Genomic DNA, 27,909 nt, shown 5'->3' on the forward strand with positions numbered 1-27,909 from the left:
TCCAAACACAAGCTCTTTATTGAAGAGTGCACACAACAATGGAGAGCAGCCCGTCTCCAAAGAGAACCAGCAGCCTCTAAGTAAAACTAATAGGTTTTTATAGACAATCCCGTCGCGTCACAGATTTATTTATGAAGCAGCCCACCCCCCCATGTTAGTTAAAATCCTCTTTCTCTATTATGCATGCACTTCTACCCCCTTATTGTAGATAACTTTTAGCAAATCGTAATGCTTCACTAACTTTCTTATCGGTATGGGTGTCAACCAGGAGACGAGGAGTTAAAAACAGACATAACACAAGAACAGGGAGTGGAAAACAGTACCTCCTATCTCAACAAACTGTTCCCAGCACATTTGGTACAAAAAGGCAGGCCTCCCCTTTTTTCTTACTCTTTGCAACTTAAACAAGTATTCTTTTATTCTATTTATCTCGTTCAGGGACTTTCCCAGCAACCTTTATTGGCCTGACTTTGGCTCGGTTGGCATAACTTCCAGAGCATTGCACTGTGGGTAGCTATCCCACAGTTCCCGCAGTCTCCACTGCCCATTTGAATTCTGGGTAGAAATCCCAGTGCCTGATGGAGCTAAAACATTGTCGCGGGTGGTTCTGGGTACTGCTTCATATTTAATTTTTCTCACCTAACGTTGTTGAGTGTGAGGTGGTGTATCAATGCAACAGCACCCCCATTAGCCAGTGAGTTCCTCTTGCCTGGGGTTTTCCCCTTGTGCTAGGCAGGATCAGCTGGTCTTTGGGCTCTGAAAATCCCCTCACTTCTTAAGTCTCTCAAGGGACTGAGAGGGAAACCCAGACCCACTGGGCTCCAGATCAGGGCCCTTAAGCAAGACAGGCAGATTTGGGCCTCATCAGCTCCTGCTGTGCCCTGAGCTCCTTCCTACCTCCCCTGGTTGCTGTAGGCTTTTCTAGCTGGTAGGTCCAATAAGTCCCTTCTCAGGGTGTTGTCCCTGCAAGGCTTCTCAGCAGCTTGCTGGCCAGAAGTTTCCTTCTCTAGCCAGCTTGCTCCTCTGGCAGACACCATACCCCTCTGTATCCCAGCTCGTTTATTCTCCCAGCTCCTGGGAGGCTGCCACTCAGCACTGGCCAGCACTACCTGCTTTAACCCCTTGGTTGCTGGGCCAGCATGGGGTATATACACCCCATGACACAGAGGAAGGTGGGGGAGGGGGAAACAAATCAAGGTTCCTACCCATATGATCTGGAGGTGTGGGGAGGGCTGCTGCTGGGTGGGAGGTGCTGGGAGTGGGGGTGGGGGGAGAGCTGATGTGGGGCTGCTGATGTATTACTGTGGCTCTTGGATTTAAAAAATAGATATCTCGAGCAACTGAACATGACATTCGGTATGGCTGATTGGGTGTATTAAGAGAGTCTTACATCTTGGAATTTCTTTGCCTTTCAATGTGAGGAGGCTGTGCTATAAGCATAACATTATGCCATTTGTTGGGCATTCAGTGGATAATGTGTAATTATGGAATTATCCTTCAGGGGTTCATTAGGGATTTGGAAGGCCAAAAATGTCAGTGGATAAGTGCCTTTGCCACAAAGAATGTGGAACTTTCACACATGAATATCCCAGCAATCTGCTCATTTTAGAACACATGGATTGCTCTGCAACAATGCAATACACAGGCTTTCCTCATGAGACTCCCTATAACTGAATGGATCCTAAGAATTTTATACCACCAGAGAGAAACAATTAATGAATTACCTGTTGGCATCTCAAGACTATCTCCAGATTGTGTGTTCTCACTGAACACCTGATTAGTAGTTCCGACATAAAGCCACTCCAGAGGACCGACACATGTAATGTATTAACAGAGTTGCATGAACAGGAATGAATATTTCAGAAAGAATGTGCTGGATTTATAAACAATCTAGAGTTACTCCTCTCCATGACTTCCCATAGGAGTCATTATTTGCAAAGTTATCACTTTGTGACTCATTTAACCCAGAAGGAAGATGTTGAGAAACACCAGATTGATGAGGGTGATTTTTCTTTGACCTTTGATGACTGTGAAGTGAGCAGAATGGTTGTGCACTGTGGGGTGAGGTGCAGAGAGCATTGCAGGTGGAAGGGAAGGCATTCAGGGCTGCTATTTGTGTTGCTTAATCCATGCTCCTCCGATTACTGACGTAGCCAATGGCCCAACCCTTCACTTGCCTCTGCCCACACTGAGGCCTGGTCTACACTACGAAATTAGGTCGAATTTATAGAAGTCGGTTTTGTAGAAAGCGTTTTTATACAGTGAATTGTGTGTCTCCCCACACAAACGCTCTAAGTGCGTGTGTCTCCCCACACAAACGCTCTAAGTGCATGTAGTCAACCGTCGACTTCCAGAGCATTGCACTGTGGGTAGCTATCCCACAGTTCCCGCAGTCTCCACCGCCCATTTGAATTCTGGGTAGAAATCCCAGTGCCTATGGAGCTAAAACATTGTCGCGGGTGGTTCTGGGTACATATCGTCAGGCCCCTGTTCCCTCCCTCCCTCTGTGAAAGCAAGGGCAGACAATTGTTTTGCACCTTTTTTCTTGAGTTACCTGTGCAGACAGACGCCATACCATGGCAAGCATGGAGCCCGCTCAGCTAACCGTCACCGTCCGTCTCCTCGGTGCTGGCAGACGCAGTACTGCATTGCTACACAGGGGGCAGCTTTGTGAGAAACAGAATGGCCCCCTCAAGGATAGAACCCAAAACCTCTGTACTCTGCTATTGTGTCTCTCCGCACAGCTCTGTCAGTGCCGGATGACTGCATGAGCTCAGAGAACATTTCATCGCGCGTGCGTTTTTTTCACTGCCTTATCTGAGATAGCCTCTGGGACAGAGGAGGGAGGCTTGAAACATTTGCAGCTGCTGGAGGAAAAAAAGGGAGTGAAGTATTTAAAAAAGATACATTTTACAGAACAATGGCTATATTCTTTCATGGTGAACAACACTATTCACATTACATAGCACATGTGATTTTGGTACAAGGTCACATTTTGCATCTTATATTGAGTGCCTGCGGCTTTGGTGTTAGAGATCACACCCGCAGGGCTGGGCAACAGAATTCGGCTTGCAGGCGGCCATGGTAAGCCATACTCTTTCGGCTTCTGCAACCTTCATAACAGCAGCCCCCTCCTTTCCCATACCAAGCAAAGCCCGTTGAGTTGGCCATTTACTGCTGGAGTTTTCCTGTTAACGTGCAGCAGCAGAAACCAAACTAACCCCCTCCCCCCATCCAATTCTCTGGGATGATCGCTTTTCCCCTCCCCGCACTGCCTGGCTGGTATCAGGGAAGATCCCTGCTAGCCAAACGCAAACAGCTCAGTGCCAATGGCCCCCCCTCCCACCACATGGCTAACTGCAGGGAGGATTTCTTTTCAGCCACAGGCAAAGAGCCCAGTAGGAACTGCTACCTCTGAATGTCCCCTTAATCAAATTTCCCTATTTCAACCAGGTTACCATGAACGATATCACTCTCCTGAGGATAAAACAGAGAGATAAAGAATGGATGTTGCTTGAATGCCAGCAAACACCGGGACCATACGCTGCCAGGCTTTGTCATGCAATGATACCAGATTACTTGCTACTAGCATGGCGTAGTAAAGTGTCCTACCATGGAGGACGGAATAAGGCTGCTCTCCCCAGAAACCTTCTGTAAAGGCTTTTAGAGTACCTCCAGGAGAGCTTCATGGAGATGTTCCTGGAGGATTTCTGCTCCATCCCCAGACACGTTAACAGACTTTTCCAGTAGCAGTACTGGCCATGAATGCATCCCAAGTTCTCAGGGCTACTTAATCATTAAAAAACGCTTGCTTTTATAACATGTATTATATTTAAAAAGGTACACTCACCAGAGGTCCCTTCTCCGGCTTCGTTGGGTTAGGAGGTATTTCAGTCAGGGTGATAAAAAGATCCTGGCTGTCAGGAGAATGGTGTGCTGTGTGCTCTCCCCAAGCTTGTCCTCCTCCTCCTCATCTTCCCCATCGGCAAAATTCTCAGTCATGGCAGAGAGTATCCCATCCTCGGAGTCCAAGGACAGGGGTGGGGTAGTGGTGGCGGCCCTCCCCTAGAATTGCATGCAGCTCAGTGTAGAAGCAGCATGTCTGCGGCACTGTCCCAGAGCGTCCGTTTGATTCTTTGGTTTTCTGGTATGCTTGTCTGAGCTCCTTAAGTTTCACGTGGCACTATGTTGCGTCCCTGATGTAGCCTCTGTCCCTCATGGCCTCAGAGATTTTTTTGAAATGTTTTGGCATTTCGTCTTTTGGAACGTAGTTCTGATAGCATGGATTGCTCTCCCCATACAGCGATCAGATCCAGTACCTCCCATTCAGTCCATGCTGGAGCTCTTTTTCGATTCTGGGACTGCATGGTCACCTGTGCTGATGACCTCGCCTGGCCAAACAGGAAATGAGATTCAAAAGTTCCCAGGGCTTTTCCTGTACACCTGGCCAGTGCATCCGAGTTCAGAGTGCTGTCCAGAGCGGTCACAATGGATCACTGTGGGATAGCTCCCGGCGGCCAATACCTTCGAATTGCATCCACACTAACCCTAATTCAAAACGGTGACGTCGATTTCAGCGCTAATCCCCTTGTTGGGGAGGCGTACAGAAATCGGTTTTAAGAGCCCTTTATGTCGAAAAAATGGCTTCATTGTGTGGACTGGTGCAGGGTTAATTCGGATTTAATGCTGCTAAATCCGACATAAACTCATAGTGTAGACCAGGCCTGAGAAACCCCACGCAGAGCAATGTCATTCTGAACACTAGTTCTAGGAACCTAGGATTTCAGTAGCTCCCCTGGATCTTGTGCCTGGCACCACTTGAATTTTCAGCCTTTGCAGCATTGTGCATGAAGCTTTTTTCCATGAAGTGCATGGTTTCAAGTGCCATTATTCCTTTGGTTACTTTCAGATGAATTCATTCTTCTGTTCTGCACAGCAAGATCCGTGGAGCCAACTTCAGCCCTGGAATAAGCAGGCACAATTCCATTGACTTTAGTGTAAGTGCACTGCTTACGCACAGGCTGGTTGGGCCCAAAGAGCCTCAATCACTTTAAAGCTTGTCAAACGGCAAATTGCTCTTTAAACACAACTGGATTCTCAACTATTAGTCTGTATCTCTGCTTTACTGAGACAGCCCCCCAGACCCTCAGCTGGAGCACTGTTTGATGGTGCCAGAGGTGATGTGTAATTGTCGATAGTGTGGGGGCACAATTTGAAGGTTCTGGGGGCATGTGACTGCCCCATGCTTCGCCTCTGGATCTACTATAGGGTTTTCAAACAGTGGGATGTGTCCCCTTGTGGGGGTGGAGAGGAAAGTTTGGGGAGGAGGGTGAGCAGTGGCACCAGGCGGCTTGGGGAGGGAGCACCACCTCCACCCCTGATTCGCCTCAGCAGGCCACTCAGCCTGTCTAGGATGTGTGTGTGTCGGGGGGGTGGAGATGCCACCAAAAATTATAACTCAAAGTGTGTGCAGGGGGATCAGCTCAAAAGTTGGAAAACCACCCTTTTGGTTGCATCCCCCCCCCAATCCAGTCAGGTTGGGTGCCCCCTTCCTGAACTCTGCCACGCAGGGCTGGCCTGAGCTGCCTGGCCCTGCTGTTTCCCCCCACCCAAAAGTTCCTCCATGCCCCCGTAGGGAGGTGCGCCCTACTGTTTGAAAACCTCTTATAAAGCTGTTGCTAAATGGAAGGCAGAAATCTGGGGGGGACGACACACATGAGGAGAGATGAGCTACCAGCGAGGAGAGTCTAAGTCAGAGACTGCAACCTAGACCCCTGTGCAATTTGAATCTGCGACCCCTGCAGTCCAAGACCACTGCTCTAACCCCCTGAGCAACAGAACTGGGCCCCAGGTCTGTAACAGAGGAAACCTGACCACTACACTGAGACTCGGTAAATAATGGCAGTTTAATCATGTCTGGAGCAGTCTCATTTGAAGTTATGCAATACACCAAAGTCACCCCCACATGTCGCCTCTGGATGGTGCAGATAACAGATCACACCAGTCAGGTGTGGGATCCCCTTCTGCTATTGACTGGATCATAACAGCACACAGCATGTGATGTTTTGAATCCATGGTGCAGAGCTCTGTCCCCCAGGACGCAGAGATGAGCTGTTTTCAGAATAACAGCCGTGTTAGTCTGTATTCGCAAAAAGAAAAGGAGTACTTGTGGCACCTTAGAGACTAACCAATTTATTTGAGCATAAGCTTTCATGAGCTACAGCTCACTTCATCGGATGCATACTGTGGAAACTGCAGAAGACATTATACACACACAGAGACCATGAAACAATACCTCCTCCCACCCCACTCTCCTGCTGGTAATAGCTTATCTAAAGTGATCACTCTCCTTACAATGTGTATGATAATCAAGTTGGGCCATTTCCAGCACAAATCCAGGTTTTCTCACCCTCTGCCCCCCCCCCCCACACACAAACTCACTCTCCTGCTGGTAATAGCTCATCCAAAGTGACCACTCTCTTTACAATGTCTATGATTACCAGCAGGAGAGTGAGTTTGTGTGTGTGGTTTTTGGAAAAGAGGGGGGGGGGGTGAGAAAACCTGGATATTTGCTGGAAATGGCCCAACTTGATTATCATACACATTGTAAGGAGAGCGATCACTTTAGATAAGCTATTACCAGCAGGAGAGTGGGGTGGGAGGGGGTACTGTTTCATGGTCTCTGTGTATATAATGTCTTCTGCAGTTTTCACAGTATGCATCCGATGAAGTGAGCTGTAGCTCACAAAAGCTTATGCTCAAATAAATTGGTTAGTCTCTAAGGTGCCACAAGTACTCCTCTTCTAAGGTGCCACAAGTACTCCTTTTCTTTTTAGAGATGAGCTGGCAGTTCGTCTGTTGCCTGCCTCCCCCTTCAGAGCAGAAATGGAGCGTTTCCATTGCACTTGGACCCAGCCATGCATTCAGCCTGAGCAGTATTTACTATATCCTCTGACAGTCTCTCTTGTCAACCATTTCCTATTTAAACAAGCCCAGAGTTGCACATTTCTTTTACTGGATTACCATTAAGAAGCCCCTTCTGCTTGTAGGAGTACTGCCTAGGTAAATTTTGAGCAGGTGCATGGTTTTGCTTGATTAAGCAACCACCACTGAGACAACTCCGTGGCTAACAAAACAGCTGGCGGCTGGCTATGAGCAAAACCAGCTGTAGCATGTTACAATTACATAGAGTTATTCTCATGCAGCTACAAATGACAACTACTTTTTGCCCTTCCTGTTTCACAGGTTAATCGCAGTGCTTGGTAGGTAGGTTTATATTCATTGTTGCAGTTTGTAAATTCCTCCCTTAGCCTCATGGCCCCCAGCTAGGCTCATTTATTTAATGCAAGTTTGTGAATGGGAATTGCAGGGGCCAAACATAGCCTGGGAGTTTCCCAACACGCTTCCCAGCTGCAGGACTAAAGGAAATTGAGTAAGTGTTTTGAGAGACTTTAGTGCTACAAGCCTTACAAACAAAGCCTATTCCAGCAAGCCCTTCCTTACACAAGTAGTTACGAATGCATGCAAGTCCAGTGGTCACCTTTACAACTGTTCGCATTTTGCCTGTGATGACTAGTTAATGCTACAATATTGGCACTGTATTGCCCATGCTTATGATAGGGAATGCTCATCAATACTGTGGTAATCCTATTGCAGGCAGAAATGATTTAAGAATGGTCTCTGTACTCCTTTGGAGTTACTGGAACAAATTGTATGAGTGCTGGCATGGGTCCATGTATGTGAATCACCTCATCCATCACTGCAATTTGACTGCCCCTGGGATGGAACGTAGCAACGCTACACAAGAGGGCAGGGCAGGAAAGGAAGAAAATTTTAACAAACTGACTGATCAGTAAAAAGAAAAGGAGTACTTGTGGCACCTTAGAGACTAACCAATTTATTTGAGCATGAGCTTTCGTGAGCCACAGCTCACTGATGAAGTGAGCTGTGGCTCACGAAAGCTCATGCTCAAATAAATTGGTTAGTCTCTAAGGTGCCACAAGTACTCCTTTTCTTTTTGCGAATACAGACTAACACGGCTGTTCCTCTGAAACCTGACTGATCAGTGAGAGTTTTAGGAAGGTCATCTTGTCCAAAGCAGGACTAGATGGCTCTAGTCCAAATTGGCTCAAAGCAGGGCCAATCCCCAATTAAATCATCACAGCCAGGGCTTTGTCAAGCCTGACGTTAAAACCTCAAATGAAGGAGATTCCACCACCTCCCTACGTAACCCATTCCAGTGCTTCACCACCCTCCTAGTGAAAAAGTTTTTCCTAATATCCAATGTGGAAGTATAACATTGTATAAGTATAACGTTGTATAAGGGGATATGCTGGATACATTGTATATGAGAGGGCATGCCAAAACATGTTACAAAGTATCTGAGGGAGCACACGTAGGGACAGTTAGCTTTTGAATGGAAAAGCAATTAAGATAGAGCCAGCACGTCTAAGAAGCAGGCATCAGAACGGAAGGTGTGAAGGGCAATTAGTTAAGTTAACTGGAAGCTGTTAAAGGAGATTGTTAAGGGTGGCAGGTAATTGAAGATACGTGACTGGTCTCAGGGATCTGGAAGGGTGGTGACTAAAATCTTTTTCTTCTTTTGTCTGTAACTTCTCTGTAACTTGTTCTCCAAAAAACTGTATAAATGAAGAGACACAAGCCCCACTCGGGGGGCTCACTTCTAAATGTATTAGCAGAGCAGCTTTGCTAATAAAACAGAGTGGTCTGATAAATTGTGAGTCTGAGTCAAACTTTGACACCAACCTAACCTCCCCCACTGCAACTTGAGACCATTACACCTTGTTCTGTCATCTGCTATGATTGAGAACAGTCTGGCTCCATCCTCTTTGGAACCCCCCTTTCAGGTAGTTGAAAACAGCTATCAAATCCCCCCTCATTCTTCTCTTCTGCAGACTAAACAATCCCAGTTCCCTCAGCCTCTCCTCATACCTCATGTGTTCCAGCCCCCTAATCATTTTTGTTGCCCTCCGCTGGACTGTTTCCAATTTTTCCACATCCTTCTTGTAGTGTGGGGCCCAAAACTGGACACAATACTCCAGATGAGGCCTCACCAATGCCGAATAAAGGGGAATGATCATGTCCCTCGATCTGCTGGCAATGCCCCTATTTATACAATTCATTCAATTTTTATAACCTAGAAATCTCAACAACCTAATTTAACTGATACAAACCAACTGGATTTATTTCCTCTATAAGTGTATTCATGTAATGGACATCACAGCATTGTGCTGACGCTTGCACATCCACCTGCCATTACTGCTGCGCTCTCCCAGTGCACATTGAGACGACTGTACTTCTTAAAGCCAGCAATCCATTTCAGAAGATTCCTGGATTGAAGGGGTAGTGTGAGGGGTATTGTCCCCTTACACATTCAATGAAGAGAAGTTATTAATCTTGCAGCACAACTCTTGCTAAGAGCTCAGAAAAGGTCCCTGATTCTGTCACCAATCAGATACGTCACAACAGTGGTGAAATGCAACATGGAAAGCACCACCAGCCATGGCAGGAGGATTCAAGTGAAAAGCTACCCTGATCACTCATAGTAGGTCTAAATATTACATTGTAGGTTATCACTGTATCCACATACTTAAGTCTCACAGTTGCTTCATTTCCAGAAGGTAGGCAGGACACAGGACTGAAAGTAACCTCCTGGATCATCACGTCCAGTCCCCTGCTATTACAGGCAACACCGTCATATAATCCCAGGATTATTCAAATTAGCTGTTGACAACACCCGGCTCAGTTTTTCTCTTGGGGATTCCACATACCACATAAGATATTACAGAGCACACCAAGAATTCACAGTACACTTAACTCGTGACACTGATTCAGCCTCATGAGTAGTTATTCCCTGAGCTACTGCCTTCTTGTTGTTTGGAATGTCTCTTTCATTATGAGTGGAGTGTTTGCAATTATTTGTATTGAAACGTATTGTAAGTGTCCAGTTCCAAAGGATTGTCTTTTGCCGCTTACTAAAGTAACAATAATGTAGAGTAATCATCCCAGAGTGCCTCCTCATGGCAAGACCCAGCATTGCAGCCCCTCTGTCTGACCCTCCTCCTGCGGACTTTGGTGGTCTGTCCAGTGACTTAGCCCTCCAGTCACATCTCTCTATATGTAAGTCTAAATTGGTGTGCATGCCCCTGACGAGGATTGTGTCCATGCGGTCTCAAGCCAGGCAAACCCACCCCAAGAGTCCACATTTGCTGTGCTGGTCATGCATAGAACCCTGTGTCCTGCATCCACACTGCTGCTCCAAATATGCAGTTTTGGGGCTATGGTTTCAGGGGGAATATCCCAGAGTTCTTTGTGTCAGATGGAACCTCCCTAGGAACTGGTTTGTGGTGTGTTGTTGGTAGCACGTTCCTGTCCTTTCTGGACCCCTGTGCAGAAGAGAGACTTCCCCCACCTTCACATTGGCCAGTGACTCTTCCAGATCAGGTCTCCCCTCACTTCTGTCTGTTCAAAACTGGGTCACAGCCATGGGATCCATTGAATGAGCTGATCCTGCTCTTTCTTGCAGGTGAAATGTTTGTGTAGTGGAGTATAAGTGTGGTAAGATGCTGGATTGTATTTCAGGAGCATTTTCTGAGCTGTTGAAGGCAGCAGGACCTGGGGGATGAGGACCATTAATGCATGGAAGACTGGACAGACACGATGAATACTGCTGTTGCCATGGGATACCCTTGGGTTTACTCTCACTGCTGGTGCGGGTGAACTAGCACAGTGTGGTGGGATCACATTGTTCTGCAGACTTAGGATGATCAGTAGGGGCTCCAGAACTTCTGCATGAGGAAACAGACCATCATGGATCTTCATGAGGAGCTTGCCCCAAGCCTCGGCTGCTAGAAAACTCAACTGAGGAATGCATTAGCGGTACAGAAGCAGGTTGCTATTTCCCTCTGGGGGTTGGCTACTCCAGACAGCTACAGGCTCATAGCTGACCGGGACCATGGTGCTTGAACCCTGCTCTAGAGGGCTCTTTAGAGCTAGTAAGTTCCAAACTGCCACCCAATGACCTGCTAACAGTTGTCAGAATAGTTCTGAACTCTGACAGAGGACCCCAGTCCTGGTAGTTGATTGGCAGAACACTGGCAGTCCTGATTGGTTCACAGCTTCTATTTAAATCAAGCACAAGAACAGGAAATTGTCCTGTTCTCCCTGCTTAGGATTGCTTTCCCTGCAATAGCTGCTCTTACTGCCGATCTTCTGGTAACCTGACCCTGGCTGACACACAACTCTCCGATTTCTCCCTGGCCTGCTGCAAACTCTGACCTCCTGTTATCTAACCCGGCCTGAGTCCCGAGCCCTGCTCTGACCACTAGATCAGACCACTCATGTCCCGGTCATGACAGTAGCACACCACTTTGGTGCTGGCAAGTCCACTGTTGGGGTCATGGTAGTGAAGGTTTGTGAGGCAATTAACCCTGTGATTTACACACAGGTGGTTGACATAAGAAATGTGCCTGAAATATTCCCTGGCTTTCAAAGGATGGGGTTCCCAAACTGCACTGCGGTCATAGTTTGCCAGTCAGAATGGGCACGTGAGTTTGTGAACCACAATGGATATCATCACATCATTCTTCAGGGCATGGCTGACCACAGAGGCAGGTTCCTAAACACAGAAATGGAAAGCACAGGAAAAGTTCATGATGCAAAGGTTCTGAGGAGATCTGCCATGTACCTGAAGTGGGAAGCGGGGACTTTATTTCCCAACAAATGATCTTCTGCTGAAGATCTGCTACCATCTTCTCTGAGACAGGAGGAGCAGTGCCTCCAGTTCTGAAAGATGCACGTGAACCCCATTCAGCTGAATTTCCTGGGTTCAAAGAGGTAAAAATATGGTAAATCTTAAGGTGGTCTGAGTTACTGCCACAGGACAGCTGAACAAGGGAGGTTTCCTAACTGGGACAGAGACAGTCTCTGCTTGTTTGCTTTAAAAGAAAGTGAATGTACCATATGGGCAGCAATACTCCTTCCCTTTATGGATTAAGGTCCCATTGGGATTATGGCATGGTTAGAATTAAGCACATGCTTAAGTGCTGTGTAGACTCAGAGCCCAGGATGGATAGTTTATAATGTTTGACATTGTGTGTAGTCCTTGTGAGGCTCCCTGGAGCCTTCCTCCCATTGCTAAGAACACTCCAATCTCTGCCCAGCATCTCTCGCTACTTTTAGAAACCCTCCCTTCCCCCCTGCCCCTTTGCAAAAGATTTTCGGATCACAGTTAACAGGACATACTCCCATATATGCCAGGAACCTGCTACCATCAGACAGGCCTCCCCTATTGTAAACTATAGCCCAGACAGGGTTTGGTAAGGTCGTATGACTTTTTGAATCAGCACTTCATTCCTTCTGATCTAAAATTAGGCTCCTTATCTACAATATAGAAGCTACACTATGATACTTACATAATGACCTGCGTTTGAGAGACTGTTTCAGGGAGGTCAAAGACAAATATGAATGAAAGGAATCTGAAAGAAATCCCCAGATATACTGATTTTTAAGGACATAAACATTTCTACCTACATAGAGGAGATTAGCTATATAAATGGACCCATTTCCACTGAGAAACTGACAGTTCCAAAACTGTTTTCATGAATGGATGTCAAAGGGTTTCAGGTAACAGCTGTTCTGCCTGCTGGTAGCCAGTGTGAGGCAGGGTAAACTTGTTTTTTTCAGAAAGCTGTTGAAAACTACTTGACTTGCAAGCTGCCAGAAGCCATTTTAAATATCCATTCTCGGAAACTGTTTCAGAAGGTGAGCACTTGAGTCGAAGCACTTGCCTACCTGCACTCGCGTTAGGGCACTAACCAGCAGGTACCTGGAGTCGAAAGAGGAAAGATACATCTGAAATACTGAGAAATGGTGAGTAACAAGCAGTTTTGCTGAGCGATATTTGGAAATCTGGGATTCTCTGGATAGCACCAGTAGCTTAAGTATTTGAGGAAAATATTCAGCTTGCACATTCCCACCTCATTTGGTGTTGTACAGGATTAACTGCTGCATGTTTATGTTAATACCACAACAGGTGTGTGCCTTCAGAAGTTGTTAACAATGGCAAATTTATATGAACAAGGAGCATGAAAGGCAGACAATAGCGTCATAAGACAAATATAGTACGGTGTTTTCATATAGCTTTCTATTCCAGAATCTCAAAGTACTTAATGCATAATTATGCCTCACAGCCTTCCTGTAATATAGGTAATTATGGCTGCCAACACCCCAGTACAGGTAGGGAAAATGAAGCACAGATGTTAAGTAAATTGCTCAAGATCACACAGCCAGTGGAACGGCCAAGGATAGAATTCAACTCTCCTGACTGTCTTCTGCTCTAATCACTAATCAATGCTCCCTCCCTATTGAAAAGGCAGCACTGAGAATAGAAAGTGCTGGAACACATTTACATTTTAATTCAGGTGTGCCACAGCTTGAATAACCCCATTTCCGCTCCCTGAAAGCCTGTCAGCACCAGCAAAGAGGAGAAAACTAACCTTTCTCTTGGCAAATCTCCAGGCAGAGATTTCTCAAGCCCAGAGCAGTTCCTGGCAAAAGATGTCTTAGCCAAAGACCTTGTTTAGATGGGAAGTGAGAATATTTCCTGTGCTGACTAACACCATTCACATCATTGTCTCCATTGACTCTGCCACAATGATAGCCCTAAGAAGTGTAGAAATAAACAAGAATACCTCTATCGTTGGACTTTTTGCCCAAAGGGTCACCATAGAATCAGAGTGTTCTCAGACATTATTTCTTAATATTCCCTGTTAGAATATTACTTCCACTTACTTCCCTGGTCCTTCTCGCATGAACAGAGAGCAACAATACCAGAAGTCCAAAGGTGCAAACAATTCGATGTTTATTGGGGTGAACTTCCATCAAGCATGATTCCAGTTTCCTTCCTTAGTGTCCCCCTTTTCAGCTCTGACACCACAGAGCCTTACCTGTGTCCCTGTTCCCATTCCACCACCCCTTAGCAAAACATGATTCCAATTTCCCTACCCCCATTCCCTGTTCCCATTTCTTCCCCTTACTTTCTGATTGATGGCAGACTATATAGTGACAGGTTTCAGAGTAGCAGCCGTGTTAGTCTGTATTCGCAAAAAGAAAAGGAATACTTGTGGCACCTTAGAGACTAACCAATTTATTTGAACATAAGCTTTTGTGAGCTACAGCTCACTTCATCGTGTTGCATCCCGATGAAGTGAGCTGTAGCTCATGAAAGCTTATGCTCAAATAAATTGGTTAGACTCTATAGTAAAACTTGAGTTTTGCTTAGCTATACGTTAACCAATCATTTTCCTGAAATTTAACTAACCAATCCTAACATATTGTAACATGATTAGCCAACCAATTATATCCCACCACCTTAATTAGTTTACACCCAGCAAAATTAATTATACAGCAGACAGAACCAGACAGAGACCATGCAAATAAACAATAGCAAAGTGGAAACTATAATGACAAAACAATACAGAAGTGAGGATTTCACAACTACATCTGTAAAGACATAAGGGTTTCCCAGCTGTGTCTATTGATAAGTGAGTTCTTACCGAACAGAAAACTATCAAACTAAACTTCCTTTTACATCCTCTAGGCTCTTCCCTTTCTCTGGAGGCGATAGGCATTATCAGGACATGACTGTATTCCTACCAGCCCAATATTACCTTATTTCAGTGTGACTTGTTTGGAATGTGAGGATGTGACCGTTCACTTCCCAGCTTATGGCTGGCTCTGCTGCTTAGCCAAAGGCCTTGGCCTAAGAAAAGGGCCTCAGGCTGTCACAGTAAGAGAAGGCCCTTACACCAGCAGATAGTGATTTTGATTCTTTCTTTTATACCTCTATAACTAGCTAAGTGATAAGAATACGCCTAAATTAGAGTATAGGCCTTTACAGACAGGCCTAAATATCTATATCCTAACATTCACCATTAAATATATTTAACAATAATGTTACTAAGACCGCATAGCACTTGACAAAAGTAAAGTATCGCAGTCCCCATTCTATAGACGGGAAACTGAGGCAGAAAGTGCCTTTGCCCAAGGTCAAAAAGCAGTTCAGTGGCAAACCCAGGACTAGCACACAAGTCCCCTGACTGCTGGGCAGTGTCCTAGCTTCTAGACCATACTGCCAACATTACTAGCTCCTGTACATTTAAAACATACCAGTGACAGCTGGGTCCAAACTGAAACCTCAAATATGGACTTTCCTCCAACAAGTCTGGGTGAGGATGTCAGACCAGCCACAAAAATGAACCCCTCCTCCAACCTACATTTCAGAGTGCTGCTGTCAGATTTGAATTCCTGGTCCCAAACCCACCTATTGGTTTTGGTTTTGGGTTGGGTCAAAACCAGATGGGCCCTTCATTGACACTTCAGTAGGAATGTGGCTCAAGATGGCACAAATATCTTGAACAGATGATTGTGAGAGATTTATATCATTTGAAGCCAAGATCTCAAAGGAACTGCTCAAGATCTTGGAACCATCAAGCCACCACCCTGGCTCATGTTAGTCCTCTAACCCAAACCTAAAGTTTGGCAGCTGGTGCTCACAAGGCACTTTTTACAGCACATCTACACTATAAACTTAAGTTGATCTATGTTAGGTCGACTTACAGGCACTGCAGCAGTTACTGCGGTGGTTCATGTCCACGCTGTCCTCCCTTCTGTTGGTGGTGTGCGTCCTCACCAGGGGTGCTTCCATTGACTTAAAAGGGGCAGTGGGGGACTGAGAGCCAGGGCTTTCAGCTCCATGCACAGATCCCCACCGGGAGCTGAGCTACCCCCCACCTTCAGCTCCCCGCTGGGAACAGGGCATCCACACTGGGCTTCTCGGCTCCCCTCTGGGAACGGGGCAGCCAAATGGACGCCAGGCGCAGATTTCCCTGCTGGAAGCCTGGCTCTGTCCGCTCCGGCTCTCAGCTCCTTGCTTCCCGCCGGGAGCATGGCAGCCAACTGGAATCTGGGCGCAGAGCTACCTGATGGACTCAGCCATGCTCCTAGTGGGGAGCAGGGAACCGAGAGCCCGGGGAGGTAGCCGGGCTCCTGGCGGGGAGATCCGCGCCAAGTGTCTGGTCAGGTGCCCTGTTCATGGAGGGGAGCAGGAAGCTGAGAAGCCCAGTGTGGCTGTCCCATTCCTGGTGGGGACCAGGGAGCAGAGAGATCAAGGGGGCAGCTGGGCTCTTCATGGGAAAATCCTCACCCAGAGTCCAGTCAGCTGCCATGCTCCCAGCGGGTAGTGGGGAGCCAAGGGCCTGGGTGGCAGCCCGGCTGGGAATGGGGAGCCAGGACTCCAGGGGGGCATCAGGGCTCCTCTCGGGGAGTGGGGAGTCTCAGCAGCAGCCTGAGTCGGGAGCCTGGGTTGCAGCCTGGCTTGGAGTGGAGACTGGGCAGCAGCCCACCTGGGAAGCCGGGAGCCAGCTTTCTTGTCAATTTCTCCAGCAGAATTACAAGAATGACAGCCAATAGATGTAAGTAGCGCAGTATCTATCGGGACACTGTGTTGCCCTAACTACACCGACATAAGCCCTATGCCTCTTGTGGAGGTGGAGTTATAATGTCAGTGAAGTAGGGCACTTACACTTGCCGGTAGCAAGGCTGTAGTGTAGACACTGACATAATTAGGTTGACATAAGTTGCTTGTGCAGTGATGGGAGGTGGGGCACAGACTCATTCCATTACTGAGGGTGCGGGGTGGGGGCTGACTGAAAAAGTATGATGAGCACTACTGGGTTAGAGGGAAAGAAACCCCGACTGCAGGTCAATATTTAGGTACTGCGTTGCCGAAGGAATATTGATAGCTCTGTGCTCTGACTCCTTTTGGATAAAATGCAAAGCAGTTTCAAGAACTGGTTCCATCGCCTACTCCTCTTAAAGCGAGAGATCACATTCCCTCAGTCACCCGTCTCACAAAGATCCCGTTGAGCTACCAGCTGCTTTCTTTCAGACACTTGACACTGCCACTTCCTTTTGGCTCCAACTTCCCAGTCTCGTCCTGCAGGCACTAACGCTCCCTCCTGAACAAAGTCCCCCGTTTTCACACAGGTACGACTGGCTGATCGGCTGTTTCTCCTCACAGTCTGGGTTCCATCAATCAGACTTACTGAAACTGAAAAACCATCAGATAACAGTACACCCCATACACACCTATACTTCTGGCCCAAAGACACAAAAATATGACCACAGGGTCTCTTGGCACACCTACCTCAATAAATTCACCAGGGCCCTCCATATTCTGTTGCCCTTGTCTGCTCCCACTCCATCCTAGCCAATAGGCTCCATTTCTCTTAGGATCTCTGAAGCAATGACCAGTTCAGCATCTGTGAACAATGCAGGGCACACTAGATAGTGGCCAAGCGTCCCACATCAATGTATCCAGCTGAGGCATTCCCATTAACAGATTTTTTTGGGAGGCGGGGGAAATGGAGGTGTTTGGAAGGGGATACAACAATTGACCTCTCCTGTTGTATGTGGTTGGCTGTAGGATTCCATTGTTAAATCTGATTTTATGGTGTCCAGGAAGTTGATGCTGGTGGAGGAGTGTTCCAGAGAGAGTTTAATGGATGGGTGATGGTTGTTGAAGTTGTGGTAGGAATCTATGAAGGAGTTTAAGCCATCTGTCCAGAGAATAAAAATATCATGGATGTATCTCAGGTATATAATTGGTTTTGTGATGCATTTGTCCAGAAATTCTTCTTCAAGGCAGCTGTGGGGGGGCTCCCTGGACCCCGCACATCCAGTCCCACTGTCTGTTGTTTACCCTCTCTTCTCCTCTGGTTGGCAGTGCTTGAGGAGCTTTGTCAGGGAAGCCACCCATAGGCAGAGGGTAGCTCCTCCTCATCTCTTCCCCTTGCAAGAGGGGAGGATCTGGCCGGCACAAAGACCAGTCTCCCAGGAAGCCCCCAGAGATTCAACTCTAAGAGCTCAGTCTCTCAGAGTCCATTGCCCTTAGCTGGGTTTACCTTCTACCCCTCTTCCTGAGACATATTTCTTTGTTGTCAGTAAGGATGGCTTCAGGAGTGGTGTGTCTCGCAGCTATCTCCTCCTCAGCTGGACTACCTCTGTTACCAGCAGTCTCTGGGTGGAGCAGCTTCTTCCTGTTCACCACTCTTTCCCTCTTTTAAGCTCCTCCCTCTCCAGGCTGAACAAATCTTGCAAGTGCATCTCATTAGCATGGAGCAGGTCCAAAGGAGCCCATGGAACAGACCCAAAGGAGCCCTTCACAATGGCCCATGAAGAGGATGGCATATTGGGGAGCCATTCTAGTACCCAGGGCTGTTCCCATGGTTTGGACAAAGCGTTTGTTGTTGAATGTAAAATTGTTATGGGAGGATGAACTGGATGAGTTTGGTGTTGTGTTTGGGGTGAATAGCAGAGGATTGTCCATTGTCTTGTAAGTATTTGAGGCAGGCAGTGATGCTGTCATTGTGATGGATGTTGGTGTATAGGGAGGTGACATCCATGGTGACAAGAATGGTGTTCTGAGGGAGGTTGTTGATAATGTTGTGGGGTTTGTGGAGGAAGTCGGTTGTGTCCTAAAGGAAGCTGGCCCTTTGTGTGGTGAGTGGTTTGAGAGTGGTTTCTATCAGTCCCGATGTTCCTTCAGTGCCATGGCCAGCAGGGCTGACTCTACCCTTTTTGCCACCCCAAGCAGTGGGCCCAATTGCCGCCACTGAGAGTGGCTGAAGAAATAGAAGCTGCCGCCGAATTGCCGCGAGCGGCTGAAGAGATAGAAGCTGCTGCCGAGGATTGCCGCCGCTGCAAGTGGCTCAGGATAGAAGCTGCAGCCGAGGGCGGCTGAAGAGAGAGGCTGCTGCAGAATTGGCGCCGCCGTGGAAACGCCCTAACGGACCGCCGCCCCCCTTGCAGACTGCCGCCCCAAGCACCTGCTTGGAACGCTGGTGCCTGGAGCCGGCCCTGATGGCCAGCTATGATGGGTCTGCCTGGGTTCCCTTGTTTGTGTATCTTGGGAAGCATGTGGAAGGTCCCTGGGATGGGTCCGGGAAGTTTGTAGAATTTATCTTGGAGTTGTTAGGGGAAGGAATTGATGATATCCTTAAGTTCCTGGGTAAATTGTGGTGAAGGGTCTTCTTTGAGTTCTTTATAGTTGGTGGCGTCAGAGTGTTGGCAGTTAACCTTGGTAATGGCGTCGTCACAGTGGAGGACTACAATGGTGCCCCCTTCGTCTGCTGCTTTGATCTCTATCTGGTAGTTAGATTTCAGGGACTGTATGGCTATCCTCTCGGCAGTGGAGAGATTATGGTGGATGTGAGTAGACATTCAAAATCTTGTAAGGAAATGGGTGTCTTGCTGAGTTTCTGTGAACCCACCAAGTGACCGAGTTACCCTCTTCTGAACAGAATAGAGCAGAATAGTTCGATGGGTTTGGTCATGTGGGCAAATTCCCATGTGGATTAAATTGATTCCAGACTTTTTTCTGTTTGTGATATATGATAAGATCAATCCATGTATCCAGAGGAAAAAGGCTAGTGCATTAACTCAGCTCCCTATACCCCTCTATGGAAAAGCTGGTTTAGTGTACAGTAGTTTTTCCAGTTTGACCTGCTTTTGGAACTATTCCATAGATTCAACTACAGGGCTGCACTTCTGTTGTTTTTATGCAGTTAAACCCCTCCAGTTATTTAAGACTCAGAAAGTGAGTGTGTTTCCAAATCAGATTCTAAGATCTGTGAAACAGGGACCATGGCTAGCTATGTGTTAGCATGTGACTTTAGTCTGCAATCAAAAAACAACCTGACTGTACATGCATTGGCATCCTAGAATTTGTTCATAGGCAGCTGGATTCATACAGGACTTAAATTAGCTCAGCTCTTGGAAAACCCCAGTGGGGAAATAAAATTATCTATCACTGGTAATCCAGCTAATTAAACATGCTTAACCAGAAATCTTAGACACATCCCAATGAATAAGTGTATTGAAATAAGAGAGCACTTATTCTTTTATAATTAGCTTATTGACTCTGGAATGTCATAAGAGGAACTTCATAACAAACCTGAGCATAGTCACACAGCAATGGTACCAGTTTCTTGCCTACACCATAAAGGGTATAAAAAAGATGTTTGGTGATACAGATACAGATGGTTGGTTATCTTGCATTTCCCATATTTTTGAAGGGGAAGTGATTCATTCTCTTGCAGAAAATGCAAAAATCAGTCAATCTTGCTTGCATTCATTACAGGACATATCACATTTGTAGGATCTTGGCCATTAGAATGTAGATATCAGGACTAGCTCTGTGTGTGTAGAAGTGATCAGCGAACCTCAAAGTTTGCCATTCAGATTTGGGTAAGGATCCAAAAGCTTATCCAAAGCTTGTAAGATGGTTTAGCCTCTGAACCCACTTGAGCTTGCAAAATGAGGCAGAAAATCTCATCGGAAGAAGCTCTCTTTCAGATTTCCAGAATCTCTCTCTCAGACAAATCCACAGCTGGTGTAAATAGGTGCCACTCCGCTGAAATCAATTGAACTACATTGATTTTACAGACTAACAAACAGATCCCATAAGCTAAGATAATTTAGATCCTTTCATTCATTTGCTCATGAAACAGTGAAGGATACCACTGAATGTACGCCTATGTCTATTTGCACCAACTGAGGATCAAGCCCTCCCTCTCTTCTGTTCTTCTGCAGCATCTATCATTTTAGCATCTAGAACCTTTGCTTTTGGCCAGGAACAGAAAAACTGCGGCAGTTGCTGCCCTGTCTCCTGGTCCTGTGATGCTGGTGGAGGAGATGAGAACTCTCTCTGAATACAACAAAGCTTTACAAAAGGTTCAGTGCAAGTTTGGGTCTGGAATGACTCGAGAGGCTGCTTCACATTTCTGAGCCAGTGCTTTCAACCCATTATCTGCATTAGTCCCACATGGAGATCCACCTCTAATCTTGTGTGTATGCCCCTGTATACTGCATGGAAAGCATTATCCAGGAGGTAGGCACTTTGCACTGGAAAGCTGCAGGTGGCAAACTGGCAGAAATGGCATATTTGAGTGCTCACTCCACATCCAAGTTCATCAATTGTAAGCAGCGGCCTCTCTGCAATTTAACTCGCAGAACTGGACCTTTAATGTCTACACTGCAACACCCATGGCTGGCCCTGGTCAGCTGACATGGGCTTGTGGGACTCAGCCTGCAAAGCTATAAATTGCAATGTAGATGTTCAGGCTCAGAGCCCAGACTCTGAGACCTTGTGAGGCCAGAGAGTCCAGACTCCAGCCTAGGTTGGAATATCTTGTATGGCCCACAACCCAAGCTCCTGAGCCCAAGTCAGCTGACCTGAACCAGCCACAGCTGTGCCATGAATCTTTTACTGCAGTGTAGACATACCCAAAATTGCATACAGGTGCAGCTGCCTAATGACACTCAAATGAGTGCAGCAGCTGGGCAGAGAACAATGAACAGGAGATAGATTGGTAGAAGAAGGGGAAAACACCCAGGCTTTTCTTCACTTCTTCCACAAACCCTGTGTATCAGAGTTAGACTAAGCTTTTGGGGGCTGGGAAACAGTCATCTGCAAAGTTACACATTCTGCAAAGCTCCAGGTGCTTTATGAATAATAAATGTGCTAAAATCTGACTTGAACTGAATCTTAAATGAATCCACGTTTCATAGAATCTCTATGGATAGTAATTCCAGGCTCTAACAAGAATATAACAGTAGGGATCTATTATCAACCAACTGACCAGGACAGTGATAGTGACGATGAAATGCTAAGGGAGATTAGAGAGGCTATCAAAATAAAGAACTCAATAATAGTGGGGGATTTCAATTATCCCCATATTGACTGGGTACATGTCACCTCAGGAAGAAATGCAGAGACAAAATTTCTTGATACTTTAACTGACTGCTTCGGGGAGCAGCTGGTACAGGAACCCACGAGGGGAGAAGCGACTCTCGATCTAGTCCTGAGTGGAGCACAGGATCTGGTCGAAGAGGTAACTATACCAGGACTGCTTGGAAATAGTGACCATAATATAATAACATTTAACATTCCTGTGGTGGGAAGAACATCTCAACGGTCCAACACTGTGGCATTTAATTTCAGAAAGGGGAACTATGCAAAAATGAGGAGGTCAGTTAAACAGAAATTAAAAGGTACAGTGACTAGAGTGAAATCCCTGCAAGCTGCATGGACATTTTTCAAAGACACCATAATAGAGGCCCAACTTAAATCTTTACCCCAAATTAAAAAACACAGTAAAAGAACTAAAAAAGAGCCACCGTGGCTTAACAACCATGTAAAAGAAGCAGTGAGAGATAAAAAAGCATCTTCTAAAAAGTAGAAGTCAAATCCTAGTGAGGTAAATAGAAAGGAGCATAAACACTGCCAAATTAAGTGTAAAAATGTAATAAGAAAAGCCAAAAAGGAGTTTGAAGAACAGCTAGCCAAAAACTCCAAAGGTAATAACAAAATGTTTTTTAAGTACATCAGAAGCAGGAAGCCTATTAAACAACCAGTGGGGCCCCTGGACGATCGAGATACAAAAGGAGCACTTAAAGACGATAAAGTCATTGTAGAGAAACTAAATGAATTCTTTGCTTCAGTCTTCACAACTGAGGATGTTAGGGAAATTCCCAAACCTGAGCCGGCTTTTGTAGGTGACAAATCTGAGGAATTGTCACAGATTGAAGTGTCACTAGAGGAGGTTTTGGAATTAATTGAGAAACTTAACAGTAACAAGTCACCCAAGAGTTCTGAAAGAACTCAAATGTGAAATTGCGGAACTATTAACGATGGTTTGTAATCTGTTCTTTAAATCAGTTTCTGTACCTAATGACTGGAGGATAGCTAATGTAACGCCAATATTTAAAAAGGGCTCTAGGGGTGATCCCGGCAATTACAGACCGGTAAGTCTAACGTCAGTACCAGGCAAATTAGTTGAAACAATAGTAAAGAATAAAATTGTCAGACACATAGAAGAACATAAATTGTTGGGCAAAAGTCGACATGGTTTCTGTAAAGGGAGATCATGTCTTACTAATCTATCAGATTTCTTTGAAGGGGGTCAACAAACATGTGGACAAGGGGGATCCAGCGGACATAGTGTACTTAGATTTCCAGAAAGCCTTTGACAAGGTCCCTCATAAAAGGCTCTTATGTAAATTAAGTTGTCATGGGATAAGAGGGAAGTTACTTTCATAGATTGAGAACTGGTTAAAAAACAGGGAACAAAAGGTAGGAATAAATGGTAAATTTTCAGAATGTAGAGGGGTAACTAGTGGTGTTCCCCAAGGGTCAGTCCTAGGACCAATCCTATTCAACTTATTCATAAATGATCTGGAGAAAGGGGTAAACATTGAGATGGCAAAGTTTGCAGATGATACTAAACTGCTCAAGGTAATTAAGACCAAAGCAGACTGTGAAGAACTTCAAAAAGATCTCACAAAACTAAGTGATTGGGCAGCAAAATGGCAAATGAAATTTAAAGTGGATAAATGTAAAGTAATGCACATTGGAAAAAATAACCCCAACTATACATACAAGAGATAGAGAATAAGATGGAGAATATCTTATTGCCTTTATATAAATCCATGGTACGCCCACATCTTGAATACTGCATACAGATGTGGTCCCCTCAGCTCAAAAAAGATATACTGGCATTAGAAAAGGTTCAGAAAAGGGCAACTTTAAAATGATTAGGGGTTTGGAACGGGTCCCATATGAGGAGAGATTAAAGAGGCTAGGACTTTTCAGCTTGGAAAAGAGGAGATTAAGGGGGGATATGATAGAGCTATACAAAATCATGAGTGGTGTGGAGAAAGTGAATAAGGAAAAGTTATTTACTTGTTCCCATGATATAAGAACTAGGCGCCACCAAATGAAATTAATGGGTAGCAGGTTTAAACCAAATAAAAGGAAGTTCTTCTTTACACACTGCACAGTCAACCTGTGGAACTCCTTGCCTGAGGAGGTTGGGAAGGCTAGGACTATAACAGGTTTTAAAAGAGAACTGGATAAATTCATGGAGGTTAAGTCCATTAATGGCTATTAGCCAGGATGGATAAGGAATGGTGATCCTAGCCTCTGTTTGTCAGAGGGTGGAGATGGATGGCAGGAGAGAGATCACTTGATCATTACCTCAAGTATCAGAGGGGTAGCTGTGTTAGTCTGGATCTGTAAAAGTGGCAAAAAGTCCTGTTGCACCTTATAGACTAACAGACGTATTGGAGCATAAGCTTTCATGGGTGAATACCCACTTTGTTGGATGATCATTACCTGTTAGGTTCACTCCCTCTGGGGCACCTGGCATTGGCCACTGTTGGTAGACATGATACTGGGCTGAATGGACCTTTGGTCTGACCCAGTGTGGCCATTCTTATCATAGAATCATAGAAAATCAGGGTTGGAAGGGACCTCAGGAGGTCATCTAGTCCAACCCCCTCCTCAAAGCAGGACCAATCCCCAATTTTTGCCCCAGATCCCTAAATGGCCCCCTCAAGGATTGAAATCACAACCCTGGGTTTCGCAGGCCAATGCTCAAACCACTGAGCTATATCCCCCCCCAGGCACATTAGTCCTTTCTGGTGGCCTGCCATGGTACTCAGACCAAAAGCATTGTTGTCTGCCCCCAGCCCCTCATGGCTTCCTCTGAGCAAAGTGGGATGGAGGGAGGGGGCACAAAACTGGCAACAATAACTGTCATAGCCCATTCCTCCTCCATCCATTTCCTTCTGCTTGCATGTAGAACAGGACAGAAAGAGGTGTGAAACAGCAGGAGACCCCATCTGGCAGGGCCAGAGGATCAAGTCAGGCCAAAGGACAGAGCATGGGGACTCCAGGTCTTCCCCACTTCAAGAAGTCCCCAATTGGGTTGGTGCTTAGGAAAGCGGAAAAGCAACAAATGGATGGTATTAATCCCCTTGAGCACCCATCTGCCTTTCCCCCCTTGTTGCTCCTGTGGGGCTTAATATACCTTCAGCCACCTCTCAGCTGTACCTCCTTTAGTCCTAAAGTTACCTACATTCCACACAAGGATCGCGTCCACCTACATTTGGAGGATAGATCCATGAATGACTATTAGCCAAGGTGGTCAGGGATGCAACTCTGTGCTCTGGGTGTCCCTAGCCTCTGATTGCCAGAAACTGGGACTAGACAATAGGGGATGGATCTCTCGATAACTGCCCTGTTTGGTTCCCTCTGGAGCATCTGACATTGGTCACTGTTGGGTGACAGGATAGTGGGCTAGATGGACCATTGGTCTGACCGTTTCTTATCTTCTTCTGTACAAATTTGGTGCCACCTATTTAAGTTTATTTATCCCAACAATGTAGAATCCTGAGGCTGAGGTGGAGAGTCATTTACACTGGGGATGGGGTGGGGATGACCCCAAATCGTAAGTTTCCTGCATAGATGGTATTGTTACATGTAAGGGGTTACCAGCTCGATATGAAGTTCTCCTGGAATTATCTTCTCTATCAGCTGAGTGCCTTTGGCGCTCGCTGGGCCCTTCTCTGCTCCGGGGCCCTGAAGACGCGCACAACACTGTGAGAAAGTTGGGGGCCTGTTTTCCCAGCATGGGGCCCTGGACTGAGGAGGGGAGAAACTAACCAAACTATCTTTTCAGTCTGGACTCCCACTCGCTGGGGAACGGCGTGTGATGGGGCCCCATCGCCGCCCAAAGGTGCAGGGGGCGTGCGGGGCCAGCCACCCCCCAGGGAGCGGCAGAGGGGCCCCGCGGGGCGGCTGCTCCCTGTTCTCTGCGGACAGGGTTATTTTTAGACTAGTGCAGCACTGGGATTTTCATCCCAAGGCAGATTTCTTATTTCTGAAACCTTTAATGTGATATTTTACATGGAACAGGATGAACAAAAAATGCCATTGAATGTTTTGAAAATTGTCCACTGGCTACCTTGGTAGCAATGGCAGGCAGGTGGGGGCACTGGGAAACCATTTACCCAGAAACTCACAGGTTTCAGAGTAACAGCTGTGTTAGTCTGTATTCGCAAAAAGAAAAGGAGTACTTGTGGACCTTAGAGACTAACCAATTTATTTGAGCATAAGCTTTCGTGAGCTACAGCTCACTTCATCGGATGCATACTGTGGAAAGTGTAGAAGATCTTTTTATATACACACAACGCATGAAAAAATACCTCCTCCCACCCCACTCTCCTGCTGGTAATAGCTTATCTAAAGTGATCACTCTCCTTACAATGTGTATGATAATCAAGGTGGGCCATTTCCAGCACAAAACCATGCTTTGTGTGTATATAAAAAGATCTTCTACACTTTCCACAGTATGCATCCGATGAAGTGAGCTGTAGCTCACGAAAGCTTATGCTCAGATAAATTGGTTAGTCTCTAAGGTGCCACAAGTCCTCCTTTTCGTTTTACCCAGCAACTGTGAACTCTGGTGGTTGAGCGGAATCAGCATGTCCCAAGAGAAAGCACAGTAGGGCATGAAACCAGCCCGTGCATGTGGACCATGTAATTCCTTTTGCGGGAGAAAGGGTTCGTTTGTTTTTGTTTTAAGTTACTATGTAACTATTTGGGGAGGGAGCCATGGAGAAAGGGAGGCCGATGCTGGAAGGAGACGGACATCGTTCCACAGGGATATCGCCCATAAAGGACCCTAGCAAGGCAGGGAGGAAGGAGCTTTGGCTGTGTCTTGAGTGGGAATTTACACCGAGCGATGACAGCCTTGTGGCTATGATATCACAACCAATTGCCCAGCGGATCAATCAGAATTCCGCTTTGGACAATCCGCGGCTATGACCTCACGGGGATTATTGACCAATCCGTTTTGCCAGGTCCCCTCCTGTGTGGTACGCTCCGGTGCCTGCAAGTGAGGATGAGAGTTTCGGGCAGCCGCCGGAGCCCAGCCCTGCTCCTGTCATGGGGGCAGCTGCTGTGCCGCAGCCCCACCTCCTGGCCTCTGCCCCGCGAGCCCCCGCTCCCCGGCGCGCGGAAATTCCGGGCTCCCCCTTCCCGCACCCCTCCGCTCTGGCCCAGCCGCGGGCGGAGTTCCCCAGCCAGTGGCCCGGTCCGCCCCCGCCCCCCATGCGCTGCTCGCTATATAGCCGCAGCACCGAGCTCCTCCAGCAGCGGTGGAGCAGAGTCACCCGCGGCAGGAGCGAGCGAGCGCGCGCGCGCCAGAGCCCCGCGAGCCAGCCTGGGACTGCAGGACAGAGTAAGTCACCCAGCGCGCCTTGTGCCTTCCAGCTGATCTAGCCCCCACTAGTGGGGTCGGGGTCTTCTCCAGGGTGCCCGGGCTCCAGCAATATTCAGGGCCCGGGGGCCCGGCTCCAACAATGTTTGGGGCCGGGTCTCCCCGCCTGCCGCCGCTCCCCCGGATGTCCCCTGGCCCCCACTTGCTGCCCCCGCTCACCTGCCCTGGCCCCGGAGCCTGCAGCTCACGCTGACTCTGCTCTGCCGGCTCCCCGCATCAACTGCTACCGTAGGGTCCTAGTGCCGCCCTTCACTAATGACAGGGCAGGCTGCCCTTCAGCTGTCCTTCTGCCCTAGCCCTGAGCCTCTCCAACGCCCCAAACCCCTTATCTCCAGCCCCAGCCAGAGCCCTCATCCCCCCACACCCTAATCCTCTGTCGCAGCCCTGAGCCCCTCCCAAACCCCTCATCCCCAGCCCCACAGCCCTCACCCCTGCACCTCCTTCTGCCCCCAAACTCCCTCCCAGAGCCTGCACCCCTCATCCCCTCCTGCACCCCTGGCCCAGCCCGGAGCCTGCATCCAGCACCCAAACTCCCTCCCAGAGCCTGCACCCTGCACCCCTCCTGCACCCTAATCCCCAGGGATCCAACATGGGGCTCCAGCTGGATTTTAGCAGTTTTGGTCCCGACTCGCAAATCATGCTAGGGAGAAAACAGTTCCTTCTACTTCACTGCAAAAATCTGAACTGGTCCTGCCCTGCCGCA

At 47.1% G+C, this 27,909-nt stretch overlaps 1 protein-coding gene and 1 long non-coding RNA gene across 6 annotated transcripts in view; one reads left to right on the forward strand and one right to left on the reverse strand.

Moving 5' to 3' along the window:
* On the reverse strand, nucleotides 1-27,513 carry LOC142072589 (uncharacterized). Of its 2 annotated transcripts, none has more exons than XR_012669084.1 (3): nucleotides 27,366-27,513; nucleotides 3,851-4,962; nucleotides 1-2,864 (listed from the first exon to the last, which is right to left on the reverse strand). It is a non-coding gene; the product is annotated as an uncharacterized LOC142072589 (long non-coding RNA). The 2 variants fall into 2 exon arrangements; XR_012669083.1 differs by having other exon boundaries at nucleotides 1-2,867.
* TNFAIP2 (TNF alpha induced protein 2) overlaps nucleotides 12,754-27,909 on the forward strand; it is a 47,129-nt gene continuing 31,973 nt past the window's right edge. For 2 of the 4 annotated variants that reach the window (XM_048855044.2, XM_048855046.2), the window contains exon 1: nucleotides 12,754-12,891. The gene's annotated coding sequence lies outside the window, so the exon portion shown is untranslated. Of the gene's footprint in view, nucleotides 12,892-26,898; nucleotides 27,168-27,909 lie in introns of those variants that run through there. The other 2 variants (XM_048855043.2, XM_048855045.2) reach the window with 1 other exon arrangement.

The sequence above is a fragment of the Caretta caretta genome, chromosome 6 (assembly GCF_965140235.1).
Source record: "Caretta caretta isolate rCarCar2 chromosome 6, rCarCar1.hap1, whole genome shotgun sequence".
Classification (NCBI taxonomy): domain Eukaryota; kingdom Metazoa; phylum Chordata; order Testudines; family Cheloniidae; genus Caretta; species Caretta caretta.